Raw genomic sequence first — 18,041 nt, 5'->3', positions numbered from 1 at the left:
CGTCGGGTCTGCGATTGGTGCCCGCCGTTGCCCCCCTCTCGGCCCAGAGTGGGCTAGAGGAGTTTGAATGAGCGTGTGTGTAAGGGTCAGCCAGAGAATAGCAGTAATGAGAGAACATGTGTGTATGTACTTACACGTGTGTGTGTGTGTGTGTGTGCGCGCGCCCCGGGGGCCCGTGCCAGAGAGAGAGAGGGCGAGGGCCCTAGGATGAGCTCACTTTCTGCACAGCCCGCCTGCCATAAAAGCAGAACATACTCTGTAAAACTCTTTGCCGATGTGACTCATGAAAATACGCAGGCGCCAAGTGTTTTATTAATTAATTATTGTGTTTTGGAAAATTCTAGGAACACACAGATCCCTTTTCAATCAGTTCCCCTCTTTTCAAATGGCTGCATGAGATTTGGATTTTCCCCGGCTCCCTTTTTTTCTCCTCCTTTTCCACTATTTTTCTGCTTTCTTTTTCTCTCCCTGTAAAAGTTTTTTTGGGTGTGATTTTGATGTTTTTCTCAGAATTGTGATGTATTTAGTCCAGTAATTTTTATTCTGTATTTAGTCCAGTTTCTAATTTTTCATCCTGTGATCAGTCTAGTCAATCTAATCTATCAGTTTTATTAATGCCAATTAAAAGTAAATAAATAAACAAGTAAATAAAATATACATTTAAACAAATAAATACATACATTTAAAAAATACATTAAAAACGTTTTAAAAATTAATAAAAAAAATAAAAAATACAATAAATGCATAAGTAAATATATTTAAATGTATATTCATTAATTTAAATGATAATTTTTGCTTAATTAGAAAAAATATACAATACTTGTCTTATCTGGAAATAAATAAATAAATAAGGATTTAAATAAATGATTAATTACATTAAAAATAAATATGTACATTAAAAAAATTAAATAAATACAAATATTTAAAATAAGTAAATACATTTAAAAATAGATGCATTAAAATATATATAAATAAAAACATTTAAAAAATGACTTAAAAGATCAAAATAATCTTACCTAATCTGAGAATTAATTTGAGAAAATGCTCAATATTTTTAAGATTATCTTTATCTTCATCTTATCTTATATCTTAATTGACTGTTTTAGCATATAATGATATCTGGTTATATTTCATGACTTGCATATGACAGTAGAAACTAAGCATTTCAATTGGAATATTGGAATAGAAGTCTGGTAACGTTCCCGGTGGATATATAACAAATATTTCCCAACCTTGACTGATATGTGTGGAAAACATAATTATGCTATCATTTTAGTTCACAGTAACGCTTTCAGTTCAGCAAATAGCACATTTGGCCTGAGAGCGAGCAGCTCCACTCCGCTTCAATTGCGAAGAATTTCTCCTATGCTGCCTCAGTCTCCAGGGTAAACACGTTGACTTCGGCAATGTGTGGTTTTGAATGGTGAGCTCTAAATGATATCTGTTACATATGGAACAGTTCTGAGGGGTCATGGACGGAGCTGCAGCGGGAGGGGGTTTGGGGAAGGGGGGCGATATGGGCAGGGATGGGTTCGAGGGCACACAGTTTCTGATGAAAACCAGACCTGGAGAAAAAAAGAGTGGGAGGGGGGAGATGGCAAGGCCTTGTTGTGGCTGGCTATGGGCGTGTGCCTATCTGCAGAGCTCCTTCCTTAGACGTGGCCACCCTAGCTTGGATGCACATGTGGAAGAGTTTACTGTAATGGAACTCTAAATTAGTGGTGGTTTGAAGCTGCCTGCAGCAGTAGGCTGTAATTAACTGGCTCTGCTGAAAGAAACAGAACCAGAGAGGACCAGAGTTTGTGTGTGTGTGTGTGTGTGTTTGGCAGATGTGTATATGGAGCCATGAAAGAAAATGGCACATTGAGGGAAAAAATATTTGTTTTAGCATGTATTAATGAATGTTTTTGCAATACATTCTTATAGAATATTCTGTTCTACTTTGTTTCTCTCAGCACTATTATTATTTTTTGGATTTCAACTTTTTGCTTTTTGCTTTACGTCTTAGAAACGTTTTAATCATGTCTGCATCACTTATTTTGCTGCTTTTGAATGCATTTTATGTAGGTTAAATGATTTAAAAATCTATGATAAATGTAGTTAAACTACTTTAATCTAATAATTTAATGAATTATTCTGTGAAAATGATTTATATAAAAAAATTTTTAAATCCCTCAGTTGTGGTGTCATTTGCACAATTTGTAAAATAAATGAAAAAAAATAAATAAAATGAAACAAATAAAATGTAGTTCGAAAAAGTATTTTAAGTGCCCAAGAAAACCATTTGAGGTATGTGTGTGTGGCACTTGGAAAGAGGTTTCTTAGGGTTTCATTATGTGGATTACAGTAGAGCTGTGTGCATCTGTTATGGAAAGGGAGCACAGTATTTCTCTCAAAGACTATGTGTTCAGGTGCAAGTGTTTTTATGCGACAGTGAGAAAGAGACTGTATGAATGTGTGTTTTGGAAAGCCTAGGCTTCTTTCCTGGCCAGAGTGCCGCCCCCGTAGTGCCCCCCAGTGCCCGGACTCTGTCACTGAATCTGTCTCCTTTTTTTCTGTATTTCTCTCAGCTTGGTCAATGTTTATGCCGAATTCATGAGCACGATTTTTCCCTTGCTTTTTGCCCTGATTGACAAACCACAGCACTTCCAAAAAGCGCTGAATTCTTTGGCTCAGCTCATTTTTCAAAAACCACATTTAAACAACAAGCCGCCAGCACCACCCACTCATAAAAATCACTCAAGGGAGAAGGAACAAAAAATGGAATAGGACAACCCAGCATTCACTAGTGCAGTGATGAAGATAGGTTTTGTCTTATTGAAAAGTGTGCGTAAGAGAGACGTTAAGCAGGATTTGCATTCGCAGCCAAAAAAAATCACTTTTGTTTTCCAGTGCAAATATCGAAACATCCTTAAAACAAGACTAAATGTTTTTGAGAAGCATTACTGCATAATATATCAAGACATCATGCTTTCTTGTTTTAAGCATCAATCAGAATTTAGTGAGGTTTCTTTGTGTTTGTGAGAGAAATCGAATGGAAGCGTGATCGAAAAGATGCACAACAATTTGGACAACAAGCTGTCACCTCTTCCTTTCACTCCTTCTCTTACAGTTCCTCTCCAGCTCTCATCTTCTCCATTGGAGCCTGCGCTGGGGCCTCAGGTCTGTGAGAAGCCGACTGTAGTCGTGCAGGGCTGAGAGACTGGCAGGCCAAACAGAGAAGTTCTTTCTTGTGGAGTTTGGGTGATTTAAATCATATGGGATAGACTGGAAACACCACAGACGTCTGGACACCTTTCAAAACGGAGCAGAAGAGAGCGCTCTCTTTCGCCCTCCCTCTGTTTCTCTTCTCCTGCCTCAACCTAACTTTTTCCTAACCGCTTTTTTATTTTCCTCCCTCCCATTCGTTTCTTTTTTTTGCTCTCTTTATTTTCCTCCCTCCGTTTTTACATATCACCCCATCGTTTTCCCTCAGACTCCACCCTCCTCTCTCTAATGCACTGGCTGCTGGGTTGTTGTTAAACTGATGTGAGAAACTCTCGGATTGCTGTTTGTGCTACGTTAGGGGTTCTTAAAAGATTAGTTCACCCGGAACTTAACATTCTGTTATCATTTATTCATGCTCATGTCGTTCCACTACCTTCATTTCATTTTATAATGTACTAGCATTTTCCATGCAATTTGAATGAATGGAACTGGAGCTTTCAAGCTTAAAAAGATACGAAAGCACCAGAAAAGTATGATTTGTGCACTATACTTCAAATCTTCTGAAGCCGTATGATAGCTTTGAGTGAGGAACAGACAGAGAATATATTCTCTAAAGGCCTTGACATCTGCTTCATATCCTTGATGAATTAATGAGGGAACTAAGTGAACAAATCATTCTTCTGAGTTGTTCTTTTCAATTAATTGGCTGACCTGATTCACAAAACCAGACTGAATGATTCATTCTTGAATTGGTCTGGTTCATTTAACCCACCGAGTCAGTGATTCAATCACAAGTGCTCTCAAATTCACTTGAGTGGAACATTTTGAGTGAATAATGAAGAAAGAAAGTCATTTGGGTTTTGAGCTGCTTAAGTTGAGAGTGAGTAAATGTGCAGTTTGCCCTGTTTATGTGGATCTTTGACTCACTGAACTGTTTTACTACTGTTTATAATTCTTTGTGAATACAAATGCTTAACTTATCATATGTGTTTCCTCCTGAAGGTACGTCCTGTTGTACGAGTGAAAGCCGAGCCGTGACGCAGACCTGAGAAGTTTGCCAACATTGTCACACAGGCCACTGAAGCGCACAACAGGCCCGATCAGCCTTTGGCAACCAGCCGTCGCCATGGCAACCAATCGGGAACGGCAGGTGGGTCACATGACCGGCTTCCCACCTGCTGTCTACCCCTTTGCCTTCAATTCCATGCGGAGCCACTCCCCCTTCGACCTGCTGACCAATAGTAGCCTTTTTGGACGGTTTGGGGCGGACCTTCCCAAAGAGATGGCAGCATTGTGTGAGTATTGAACCTGTTCTGCATTAGTTTATTGCTGATAGGACGGAAAGTTGCTGAATACTGTTTGCCTTTAGGTTCTTAAAAAAGATTTTGTTTTGAGGTGTTTCTTTAGGCACTACGAGGGGTTACTATTTATGTCTTGAATTTATTATTATTATTATTATTTTGTTTTATGAAGATCTTTTAATTATTTATTATTTAATTATTAATTAGAGGCTTTTAATTATTCCTTTATCATTAAATTTAGCTACTTTTCAAATGCATTTTATGCATTTTACCTTAACTTCCATCATAAAAATATAAATTTTTACATAGTGCTTTTTTAAAAATTATGTATGTAAAACAGAATGCATTTTGCATCAATAAAATGCAACATTTAAAATAGTGTGCTACATTACCTGTGATCAGATTTATGGTTAAAGGGGTCATATGATGCGATTTCAATCTGTTCCTCACTCTAGGCAAACACATTTCATTACACCAAATACACAAAATAATGTTCTTTTTAGCAACATCATATGACCCCTTTAATATTACATTCAGTTCAATCAAACTAGATTTGTGGGATTGTGGGATACGTGCAGTATGCATTGTTGGATGCTGCACATTTTAGATAAAGTAGTAGGCCAAGCATGCAGTGTGTAATAGTGTGAGCAGTATGGTATTTCAGAAACATGTGAAGGAAGGAGGAGAAGAAGAGAAAGAAAACGGTCTAATTAATTAAAAGAGAGGTGGCTCTTTTACTGTAATGTTCTTGGGTCATTCAAGTTTTTCGTAGCTAGCTAGTCTTGTTCCCTGGAAAAACGGTCATTTCCTACAGGTGTTTGACCCCAGAGAGAAAATGTTCAGCATTTTAGCTCTATAGTCACAGGGGGCGCTGTTTTACATCTGACAGCAGAAGGAAAGTGTGTGAGAGAGGATAGAGAAACAACAGATGGCTGAGAGAAAGGAAAAGAGCCATTTAACAGACATTTTATTCTGCAAAAACACTTTTTGTCGGTTCAATACATCAAGTTTTTACACTTTATAGCATTCCAGAAAAATAGCGGGTTTCTCAAACCAGCTGTCACAGTTTTTCAGCAAGAGATATTCTGTTTCTTTTTTTTTTTAGCTAAGGTGTAGTACATTCACTGGCTCTTTAGATCCAGAATGTGTTTAATAATGCAAGAATTTTTCTTGTTTAGACAGTAGCTTAGGGGAAAACACAAGCCACAGACATCTGAAATCTCATCTCAAGTCCTGAGGGGAGAATCTGTGATGGGTTTGGATGGCAACAACAAAGCAGAAGACTATGCGTTCCCCCTCCTCAAAACACACACACGCACGCACAGATATACACTACTCGCCGTCTCCTGCTGTGCCTCTTTTACTCCTCTGCAAGTCTTGAACAACACTCCAGCCTTTTAGATGTCAATCAGTACCCACCCCCCTACAGCTGCCCACCTAATCCAATAGGTATTTACAGAGAGAGGCAGAAAGAGAGAGTGAGGGAGGGGTGATGGAAGCACCTGGGGATGACGTTCTGGTGCGGTGGAATCCAAGAACACACCCTGCTGTGAAAACACACTGACGGATACACAATAAACAAGCCTTCTCTGTCTCCTGGTCATGAAAATGAGAAACATATTTCACCTTGCATATGCAGACTGCCTGAATACGAAATTGCCTTTGTGGAAAACATGTTGTAATAAGTCACATGAATGTGTGAGAATCTGGGAAATGATCGGAGGAGCTTGATGAGGCAGATGTTGATTAGCATTGACAGCTGTGGCTTTAGTTTTAACATCATTTTGAAGTCAGCATAAAATTCGAATGAACCTTATTTACATTTTTGTTTTACTTCCAATTTTTTAGTCTAAATTATAAAACATAACTATTTTTCTTTCCGCACGACCTATTTGAAAAAGTTAGCAAATAGCCAAATAGGTGTTTAGACATTGTTTTAGCAAATTCACGTTCGGTCTGGCTCTATTCTGATTTAGAACACTGTTTCAAGATTTGGGGTCAGCAAGATTTTTTTCTTTCTTTCTTTTTTCAAATATTTTGAAAACGTTTTTTTTTCCAACAAGGACATATAAAATGAATCAAAAGTGACAGTAAAGACATTTCTGTTTCTAATAAATGCTGTTCGTTTTGAACTTTTCTTTTGGCCTTTCTATTCATCGAAGAATTCTGAAAAAAACTGCTTCATGGTTTCCACAAAAATATTAACTGTTTTCAACATCGATAATAATAAGAAATGTTTCTTGAGCAGCAAATCAGCACATTAGAATGATCTCTGAAGGATCATGTGACACTGAAGACTGGAGTAATGATGCTGAAAATTCAGCTTTGCATCACAGGAATAAATTACATTTTAAAATATATTCAAATAGAAAACAATTATTTTAAATTGTAATAATATTTCACATTATTATTGTTTTTACTGTAATTTTGATCACATAAATGCAGTCTTAGTGAACGTAAGACCCCAAACTTTTGAATGGTAGCGTATAACATCCACTTTTCAAGTCCCAACCCTTTTTTATACTGTTTCAGACTGAAATTGGTAAAATGAGTTGCAAATGGTTATTCATGTTGATTTTTAAAAGTCAAATTTAGCTCATTTTATAAACTGGAAACAATTTCTGCCTCGCTCTTGTTGTTTGCATATCCAAAAGCACATCGGGCCCTAAGCAATGCCAGGAATTGGGTGAGAGTCGAGACCACAGAGGCCCTAATTTGCTTTTGGGAATGCCGATTGACATTCTTTTTAGACAGGCATGTCACAAGTAGTTTTACTGAGCCATTCTCATCCCTGGCTCTGAGATGAGAGGAAACAAAGGAAGACGAGCAACCGGCCCAGTGCTGTTTTTGCTTTTTTGCGGGAGTTGGTTTAATCAGGCCTCTTCATTGTTGTCAGAGCTGTCTGTCGGCTAGACTGCCCTTACCAAAAAGTAGTATACTTCAAGTTTATTTTAGTAAGTATACTTAAGTAAAGTTCAAGTATATTTTTAAGTATACTTTATGTAGTAAGTATACAAATATCAGTGTACTAGTGTACTAATGTGTACAGTGTACTAATTTCAATACTCCTTGGGACTAAATTGGCCCACTTTCTAGTATATAAAACTATACTTTTAAGTATACTTTAAGTATAACAGTAGTAAACGTTGAGTACACAACTAGTTTACATCAAAATGTTTAGTTTGTACTGCAACTATACTAAAAGTGAACTTATAGGTATACTGATAGTTTACTAATTAAATACTTGTAGTAACATTTTTAGTACACTTTGAAGTATAATCTCAGTAAACTACTAGTTTATATAATACTAGTTTATATTATACTAGTTTTATACTGCAAGTATACTCGTAAGTTTTCTTTAAGTGAACTTTACATCATACTTTAAGTATACTACTATGTCCCTATTTAGGTATTAATTTGTATATATTTTGTTACATGAATATCTGAACATAAGAACAGGGTATCTGCTTGTAAACAAAAACATTTTATTCTAGCTTCATGCATTCTTTTTTAAACACTTGAATGTGGATAAGTTTCATAAATAAAAAATAAAGAAATAAACAACATTTTGAACAAAAAGCTGAAAAAAGACTATGAATTGGATTCAGAATGATAATCAAAACGTAGATAAAGTCGATCAACACCCCAAAGCTTGACAGTCATTATTACCTCTTCATTGGTCGACATTTTATTCCATAATGTTACATAGTTTTGATACTGTTTTATGTCTGATGATCGTGTTAGAATACATGTGGAAGCATCTGTTGTTTCGGTTTCTTCTTCACTTGTGTTTTTTGGAAATTCTGTACAGAAGATGTGTACTAGCGCCCCCTACAGTATAACAATGAAAACACGGATTCTAGGAGCACAATTATAGCTAAAATATATTTAGACTTTTTCTAAGTATAAGTCAAGTATACTTAAATGTCTTTTTAAGTATATTTCTGAGAAGTACATAAAGCCCATTTCTGAGAAGTACATAAAAAGTAGACTAAAAGTATACTTTCCTATTTTTAGTTTAAAAGAAGTATACTAATAGCACACTTGAATAAACATCTTTTTCGTAAGGGTGTGAAAACTCCCAGCTCATAAAGACCCGACATACTGAAGGCCCTGTCTTTAAGTGTGTCTGCGTTATTAGTCCTGCATTCTTCCCTAGACCGGTGAGTATAATTTCCCCTGAGAAGACTGTCATGCTTTGGCCTACTTCTGATAGGTTTGTTCAAGCAGATATGCTGACAGGTTCAAGCACCTTCCAGAGATGTGCAATTGGCACAGAGCTCTTATAAAAATACTGATTTCACACACTGACAGCTGACACTATCACTTTTTTTAAACCGAAAAAGCCACTTTTTCCACACTTTTTAAAATTCTGTTGCATTGTTTGCAGTAACACAGTGATAAAGTGAACGATGTATATGTACATTTACTTTTATGCATTTGACAGATGCTTTTATCCAAAGTGACTTGCATTGCATTCAAGTTATAGGTTTTATCAAACTTGCGAATTCCCTGGTAATTGACCCCATGACTTTGGCGTTGTTAGCGCCATGCTCTACTGTTTGAGCTACAGAAATTTAGTCACAAAATCAGAGACCTTCCCCTAGAAATGGTGATCTGTCTCATATTCTTATACATATTCAGATTAAAACAGGGATACATTGCTTTACACCAGCACCAGTTCTCAACTGTTCTGTGGACTGCAGGGAAAAACAATGCTAAAGGCAAATATTAAAAATGGCAGACTCATAAAAAAAAATGTGTAGCAGTATTATTATTTGCATTTTATTGTATTGCATTGCATCAGTGTTATTTTAGTATCATTGTTAAATTATTATTTATTATTTGTTACATTATTATAGTTTTAATTAATATTTTGAATTAGTTTTTATTTTTATATTTTTTTCATTAGGGTTAGTCTTTTTATGTGTGTGTGTGTGTGTGTTTGTCATTTTTATCAAGCCCCACTCTATTCGGTCCTCCTTTTTTCTTTTTTAAAATCCTGCTTCACTCTGAAATCGAATAACTGAAGTAAATGACTTGCAAATGGTAATTCACACTGACTTTTAAAAAGGCAAATTGAACTCATTTTTTTAAACTGGAAACAATTTCTGCTTCAATCTGGCTGTTTTGTGTCTCCAAAAGCAATGCTAAATGCAAATAATAAAATACTATCATTTTATAGTTTTTTTAAAATGTTTTGAATTTGTTTTTATTTTTATATTTTCCATTTTCATAATTTTATACTGTTTTTTTTATTTTAGTTTTAGTAGTAGTTTTGTTTTGTATATGTATTTGTAGTATATTTTTATATAATGTATATATAGGTTTTTATATATATATTTTTTTCCAGTTAATGTTTATTTTATTTCAATTGTTTTAGCTTTAATTTTACTTTTAGTTTTAGTTAACTATAATAATCCTGCATTGCATTGCAAAACATACAAAAAAATACAGTTTTTTTTTTCTGTTTTCAGTCTTTGACATGTTAATAATTGTGCATATTGCTGGGCCTGTGCAGTTTTTCAGGGTCAGGTATTCAGTTGGTGCCAGTTGAAACCAGCCTAATTGATTAGTTGACTAGGAACACACTGACATGTTGGTTTTGAAAATAGATGGGTTTTTTTCATTCCTACACCAGTAAGCATTCCTAGTCCAGCATGGAAATTCATGCTGTCTCTTGCTGTTTTTTTTTTTTTTTTAATGTTTTTTTAGCATGCTTTTTGGCATATAACACAGAGGTTTCTCTGCCCTACACAAAGCTTTTGGTGGTAAAACGTCCATCTGCGGAGCTCTGCTGTTGCTTTGACACTGAGTATGTAAAGCAGCTGTGCACGTGGGGCCACCGGTCACTGTGTGGGAGTCTTACGTGCCGGCGTGCAGAAGCCGTTATCAGTTGATCCCTGTCATTATCGAAGCTCTTCGAACAAACAGTTGGAAGCCCATTACCAGCACTTACCGTGTGATAGCATCTCAACTGAGCCCTCAAACGCTCCTGAAACCTTTTACCAATCAGGGGAGGAGGCCTCGGTCCAAGCCGCCAAGATGGATGTTTTGAAAGGCTGCTTGGTCATTTCCTTTAACCAGACGGAGACCGTGTGGCTCTAATCTAATAGTCCTGCTAGGGCCATGCACGGTCCAGCTGTCTCTCTTGCGCTCTCGCCACATATATCAATGATATTAGTTCCCTTTTGGCTTGCAAGCTCGGGTTTTTATTGTTGTGACTGGGGCCAAGCTGTTGTGTGAAGGCATTTGTATTGTATAAAAAAGAACAGCGTGCTTGTTCCAGCTTGTCATCGAGAGAAAGGCAAACATTTTGTTGTTCGCTGCCCCCACAGGAATGAATCAGTACAGTCACACACTTTCACACAGTAAACGCATAAATATGTGCAGCCTACTTACTGCAGTCTTATAGTGCTTTTGTGCATGGTTATATAATTTGAGACCATATCTGGTGATGTATTTGCATATGGCAGACGGATTTAAAAGCTCTGGGAGATGTGAAATTGGAACATTATATGATAAGGACTGATTTTAGGGCTGCACAATAAATCAAATAAATAATTTAGATTATTATTTAGACTGCAGTAGTTAGTAAAGTGATGATTACAGCATTTCAAGTTTATTTATTTATTTGTGCCTTGATTTTGCAGAGTTTGTGCATTTTTAGTTTAACAAGTACGAGTACAGGAGCTCAGTATTGGGCCCGATACCGATACCAGTATCGTATCGGTGCATCCCTAGTCTTAATTAACAATTTTTTAGCAATCTGATCTACAAATTAGTGTTTTATGTTGTACTTCTTTTTGTTTTAGTACCAAAGTGAGAAGCATTGAATGTTGTGTAACTTGCTTGCAATGTAGATAGGGCAGCCATATACACCGCAATAAAACAAGGTGTAGATACAGTGTAAATATGAGGTTTATTTTAGTAGCTTTATTTATTATAATGGGAGAATTTTCTAGCATTATTACATTTATGGCTTTCTGTGTAATTTCTGTTCAGCCGTTTTGAATGACTCTGCTAAGAGGACCTTGATTTAGTATAAAACAGCAAAAGATTGAAAAAAGTACTTCTTTTAAAAAGAAAATTAATCTTTTTATTTTTTACTAAAAACAAACAAACAAAATTAAATGTCATTTTCATCAAATTATATATTAATTATGTAATTGTCAGTAAATTAATATCAATAAAAAAAATTATAATTGTGATTATAATGTCATGGGAAATAATTAACAATTATGATTTTTATCATAATCGTGCAGCCCTAAGTCATCACACATGAAATACAGGATCGTTGAAAGGGAAAGTGTTTATAAAAGAGAAAAATAATGGGTCTGTGTCAATAAAAGGCCAAGGCACAAGCACTACATTGTATCTTATTATTTACAGAAACATTTTCCCGTCAAAGTGTTGGCTTTCCTTCACAGCTGGCATGAGTTTGTGTGCAAGAGGGATCAAATTGAAATGCGAGCAATGCATGTGTCTGAACACTTCTCCATTTCCTCCGAGATTCCACCATCTTTCATCTCCACCTCCGCTTTCCTGCCAGGTTCCTCTGTTCCATCACTCATCACCAGCAGTACTTACGTCTACTGTAAACAGTCAGAGTTTGAGACGTTCTGGTGTATGAATCAGTTGATCTTAATTTTCTTATTGTGCATTTTCCAATATGTTGTTTGATGGTTTGGCTTTTAAAGTCAAAGTTAAAGTTTGGCTGGAAGCAGATGAAGTTGGCCAATGATCAACATCAAATGGTATTCGAGAACACATTATACTTCCTTAATATGGCGTATTTTCTGATTGAAACAAAATATTCAAAGTGGACAAAATCTAGGCCAGGACTTGATTTTATCCAGTGGGAATTGATTGGATCATGAACAGATGGGCGCTTTGCACCAGAATGGAGCCAGAAGTGAATACAAGTTTGCAGTTGATTGTGTACACTCTAAAAAATGCTGGGTTAAATACAACCCAGTGCTGGGTAAAATAGGGACAACCCCAGCAATTCGGCTGTTTTGACCCAGCGGTTGGGTTAAATGTTTATGTGTTTAACCCAACCTTCTGGGTAGTAACCCAGCCGCTGGGTCAAAACAACCCAATTGCTGGGTTTGTCCCTATTTTACCCAGCACTGGGTTGTATTTAACCCAGCATTTTTTAGAGTGTAGGATTACTCCCAACACGACTGACACTCATGTTTGAAAAGGTCAAGGTCACCCACAAGAGCATCTCAATGGTAACAATTATTTTTCAAATCTAGTCTTTCTTGGTTATTATTAACTGTAAAAATAATATTATTGAGTTTTTTGTCTTGTTTTCCAGTTAAAATATCTAAAAATATAAAAAGACTTCTTTTCACAAATTTTATTTTGAATATAACTGTCATTTGACTCACTGATCTGGCAGATTTTTCTGTTGTTTTGACCTTGTTTATACCTTAAAATCTGCCAGTACAGTAAGACAAAATACACTTATATTAAAGAATGATTTTCTGAAAATAAGTCTTATTATTTTCTACAGTGCAGTTTTATCACACAACTAAAAAAGACAAACGAAAAAGTATATATATATATATATTCAAAAAAAAATTGCAAATAAATTGAAATAAACATGAAATTTTGAAGTAGAAAAAAAGAAATGAAAACGTACTCCAACAACTTTGAAAAATCTTTTTTTACCTCGTATACATATAATTATTTGCACTGACACATTGTTCACACTTAGACCAGAACATGCATTAAGGAAGTAAATAGAGTCAATTTTCATTTCATGTTTACAGACACTGTTTACTTTGCTGTCCTTCATTGATAGAGGATTGTTCTGCTTTTTATTCTCTAGTATGCTGTCTGTATTGCTGTCATCACATATGCAATGCTAGACCCTTTATATAAAAGGGAACCCATAAAGTCTTTGTTAATATTTTGGCCACAACCAACTCCCACACTAGTCTGTTTTTGGGAGAGTTGGCGTAACCGCAGTCCGAGTGGGAGACAGAGTCAGGAGTGGCCTCACTCTGCCAGGTCATTAAGAGCTCAGTTTGGGAATTTTACAAATTGTTCACAAATGGAATCTCAGCTCGACTGACTTTATCCCTAAAATCCGGTGGATTACTTTCCTCCCCTCTGCCCCTTCTCTACTCCTCCACTCCTGTGTGGATTTCCTTCCTTGATCCCACCGTTCTAGGCAGACAGACTAAAGCGGAGGTGAGAGACGGTTTGTCAGGATGAGGTAGAGAGTGTGAGCGAGCATTGAAAGGTAAAGAGTGCACTGGCATGTTAGCATGATGTCAGATGAAGATAAAGAGCGTTGAGAGGGGGGCGGAGCTTCACTGCTTGCAACAGGCAGGACTGGGCACGTGCAGTATAAGGATTCTGCCATGGCGACTGGGAATGGGAGGGGCTTCTGAAGTCTGAAGTAGGGAGAGAAATGGCCAAAAGGGGCGTGGCCTCAAAGTTAAAGAGAGGAGTGGGTAACTTTTTGCTAGTCAATCATAACTACAAAACATGTGGTTTCCAGTTTTGAATACCTCATGTCAAAAGTCATGAGAATACTAAAGAAGCAGGAATACTGGCATGCCGAGAGAGAGGATGAAATGGGAGGTGGGAGAGAGAAACAGGCACAGAGATAGAGCGAAGGCTTGTTTGAGAGATGGCCAAGTTTGATAAGTTCGTGAAAAGTTTTACTGTTTCTTTTTTATATGGTGCAAAACACGAGGAGGCCGAGTGAGGACTGGAACAGCCTGTCTTCTAGCTCTGTTTTGCCCTCTGGTCAAGTCTTCAAGTGACACTTCCAGAATCTCGGGGAGATGTATTGTGTGTACAAGTCAGGATAAGATTACATGTCTCCTCAGAGCCAAACATGTGTACAATATTGCTCGAGGTGGACACCATGATGAATGTCCGAGTGATGGCGTTGAGATGGGAGTTTTGGAACTGATTTAAGTCTCAAGCGGCTAATGATTTTAAAGTAGTTACATTTCAGTCACACAATTTAAAAGTATTACTTTAAAAATGAAATTAGTAAAAATACGTGTTATTAAATAATGTTTAAATATAATCAAATTGAACTTTTATTAACTAAGTATTTAAAATGCTGCATGGAGACTTTTAATATTATTTATTTATTTATAATGTTTTTACAAATATTTTTTAAATAAAAAATATTTTACATATTTTAAAAACATTTATTTTAAAGAAAATTTGGACCTATTTAATTTTATTTCTTTATTATTATTATTATTATAATTTTATTATTAAAAAATAAAATTTAGGAACTATTATTTATTTTATTTTATTTATTTTATAAAATTTAACTATATTTATTTATTTATTATTACATTTCATACATTTTATAAAATTACACATTTAATTTTACAAATTTTAAAACTAGTATTTATTTTAATTTTCATTCATTTTTAAATCAAATATTGAACTATTGTTGTTTTATTTTATTATTATTTTTGATTATTTTATTTTAGTGCTGGGCAATGATTAAATTTTTTAATTGCAATGAATCGCATGATTTTTCTGCGATTAATCGCGATTAATCACATTGTTATGCGCAAAAATTAATAATGAATTCAAAAATACTGTATTGCGCACTATTTTAAAAGTACTGCTGTATGAACAAAAGTGCAATAACATTTGGTTCGCAAACACTTTAAACAAATAAGTTGCTTTTTTACAGCAGTATTCCCTTTACATAGTAGCAGTTAAAATATTTCTTGTAAATTTCAACTTAAACATTAATGTAATCAATTAAAATCTCCTTTTCATATAACTCGTGTATTCTTGTGATGGTGCGTCTTGACACTGTGTCTACACTGGACGCGAGCGGCGTGACGCGATGCGACAAAATACTATAGAAATTATAATCAGTGATACTGTCTACACTGGATGCGGTGCGGTGCGGCGCGACACGACAAATCATACATGCCATCATTCGTTGCGATCCTATACACCGGATGCGAAAGTTGTCACGCCGCGCCGCACCGCACCACAACAGCTAAAGGGGCCGTTCACATGTCGCACCTAAAAACGCATGGAAAACGCTAACCGCTCTGCTTTTTTCTTCTTTCCAAAGTGCTCGGTAGCTTGCACTCCTGTTGCGTCTGCTGTTGCTAAGCAACCATGACCTGCGTTCTCCATGACGACGCGGAAATTTCAGCAAAGGATAAATGGATTTCCAGCACTGAAAATCGCTTGCAGTAGCTCTGCTACTAAATTTACACTAAATTTATTTTAAAAAGACTATCCCTGTACAGCTATGATCAGCTGTTCCTCCATCTTTGCTGAGCTTTCAATGTTGTTATAGAAAGGGTGAAGGTGATTGATTGGTTCTTGTCACATGACCTGCGGTGCGCTTGTAGCATTCTGAAAAGCTGAGATGTTTTTATCTCGCTGCGGTGCGGACGCACCTGGAAAAAACGAGTGCTTCGCGACCGCGTCACTCTCTATTTGTGTGCGCTTGCCACGCATCTACATTTGAAGTAACAACTTGAGTGCGCAAAAGACGCGATATGTGAACGGCCCCAAAGTCTGTCTACAATGACTGGACGCATCACGCGACAAAGCGACCCTTGCAAATTATTAGAATTTTGTGTCAGTACGTCATAGATAGAATGAGGCAGCAGTCTACTGTCGGGGATTTGTTGTGTCGCGCCGTGCCGCATCCAGTGTAGACAGCATCACTGATTATAATGGGTTCTATATTTTGTTGCGCTGCTCCGCGCCGCTCGCGTCTGGTGTAGACACGGTGTTAGGCCTACCCCAAATGCTCTCATTGGTTGAGACGTGTGATGACGCCCATCCCAAACCAGTACCGATCAACATCCCACCCCTCCTGTGACCCATGGTTTGTCTGTATGTGTATTCAGAGCCAGTGAGCAACGAACTTTCAAAATAATACTAATAAAAACTGTGTTAATGCACAATAAAATAATTGTCGGCGTTAATTAATAAATGCGGTAACGCGATAATAACGCGTTAACTTGCCCAGCCCTATTTTATTTATTTATTTCTGACTAATTTTGGAGCTGTTCTCACATTACTGACAATGTAGTTTTGTTAGTAGCTTTGCTAATTTTACCTAATTGCTGAACTGGTGTTAGCAGCTAGTTGCTCATGTGAGCCTCATATGCCAGGAATTCTGGAATGTTTCAATGTGTTTAAACATGCATACTTTTGTATAGGATATGCTGTTGAAATCAAGCGTTGTAGAGTGTTTAGTGTGTGCCAAAGGTGTGTGTTCTCTCCGTGTTCCCTGAGGGAGCTACAAGGACTAGTTGTAGTAATTTGAGGCGTGTGTGTGCAGACGGAGCTGAAATGAAGTGGTGTTCTGTGTCTCTGTCATCACTGGCAATCTGTCTGGACACATCCATGCACACAGAAACACATGACTCTCTGTTGCTTACACTCTGCACAAACTTCCTGAGCTGTATAACATGCTGCACAGATCTAAAAACTAGCAGAATAAGCAATGCATGCTCAATCAATCCTTCCTATAAACATTTCAGGCCCCAGGGAAAATTTTCTTGCTCAGAGGTTGCTCTTTCATAGCTCAGGAGACATAATGGAGTTTCATTTAAAGGGTAGTTCATCCAAAAATGAATATACTGTCATCATTTACTTACCCTGATGTTGTTCCAAACCTGTTTGTTTTGATTTCCTCTGTGATACTTTAAATTTTAATATTGGTTTAAAATATGATTGAGAAGACTGCACTGACACTATTAGGATGAGAATAAAACACGAACTAAATTGAGCTGCTTTATAGTTGTGCACTGAAAAAAACATTAAGTGGTGAAACAATTTTCACTCAGAAATTGCTAGCAAATGTCACAAATAATTACAAAGAAATAGCAAATAACACAACAAATCAAATGTGAGATCTTGAAGACTTAAATAGTATTTTCTTGCGAAACATACTCCAGTAATCTTTGTTTTATTTGCAACTTTGAAAAGTCATTTTTTTACAGTGTGAGTTCGCTTCTTAATTAATGACCGTTGCAACATTCACTCTGTCAGTGAACTAAATTGAGCTGAAAAATGACACTATTGTCTTTTTAGAGTTTATTTAAAGCTGAAATTGTATTCATTGCATAATTTAAGAAATGTGCAACATACTGTTATTTTCTTGTTTAAAGGGGTCATATGATGCGATTTCAATTTTTCCTTTCTCTTTGGAGTGTTACAAGCTCTTGGTGCATAAAGAAGATCTGTAAAGTTGCAAACACTAAAGTCTCAAATCCAAAGAGATATTCTTTATAAAAGTTAAGAGTTAACCACGCCTACCTAAAACGGCTCGTTCTAACACGCCCCCACATACCTACGTCACAATCTGGGAAGATTTGCATAACGCCGCCCAAATGTTCACGCAAAGAAAGAAGGCGTAACTTTTATTCTCGCCGTAGACGCTGTAGCCATGTCCTGAAGACGCTGTGTGCTTCGTTGTAAAAGCGAAACTACTTTGTTTGGCCTTCCAAAAGAGGACGATATCCGCTCACTCAAGCCGGCCTCCGCTCACTCTAGGCC

The sequence above is a fragment of the Sinocyclocheilus rhinocerous genome, unplaced genomic scaffold (genome assembly GCF_001515625.1).
Source record: "Sinocyclocheilus rhinocerous isolate Xijiao unplaced genomic scaffold, SAMN03320098_v1.1 scaffold714, whole genome shotgun sequence".
In the NCBI taxonomy this organism is placed as follows: domain Eukaryota; kingdom Metazoa; phylum Chordata; class Actinopteri; order Cypriniformes; family Cyprinidae; genus Sinocyclocheilus; species Sinocyclocheilus rhinocerous.
The sequence above is the reverse complement of the archived record's forward strand: the minus strand, read 5'-3'. Positions refer to the sequence as shown.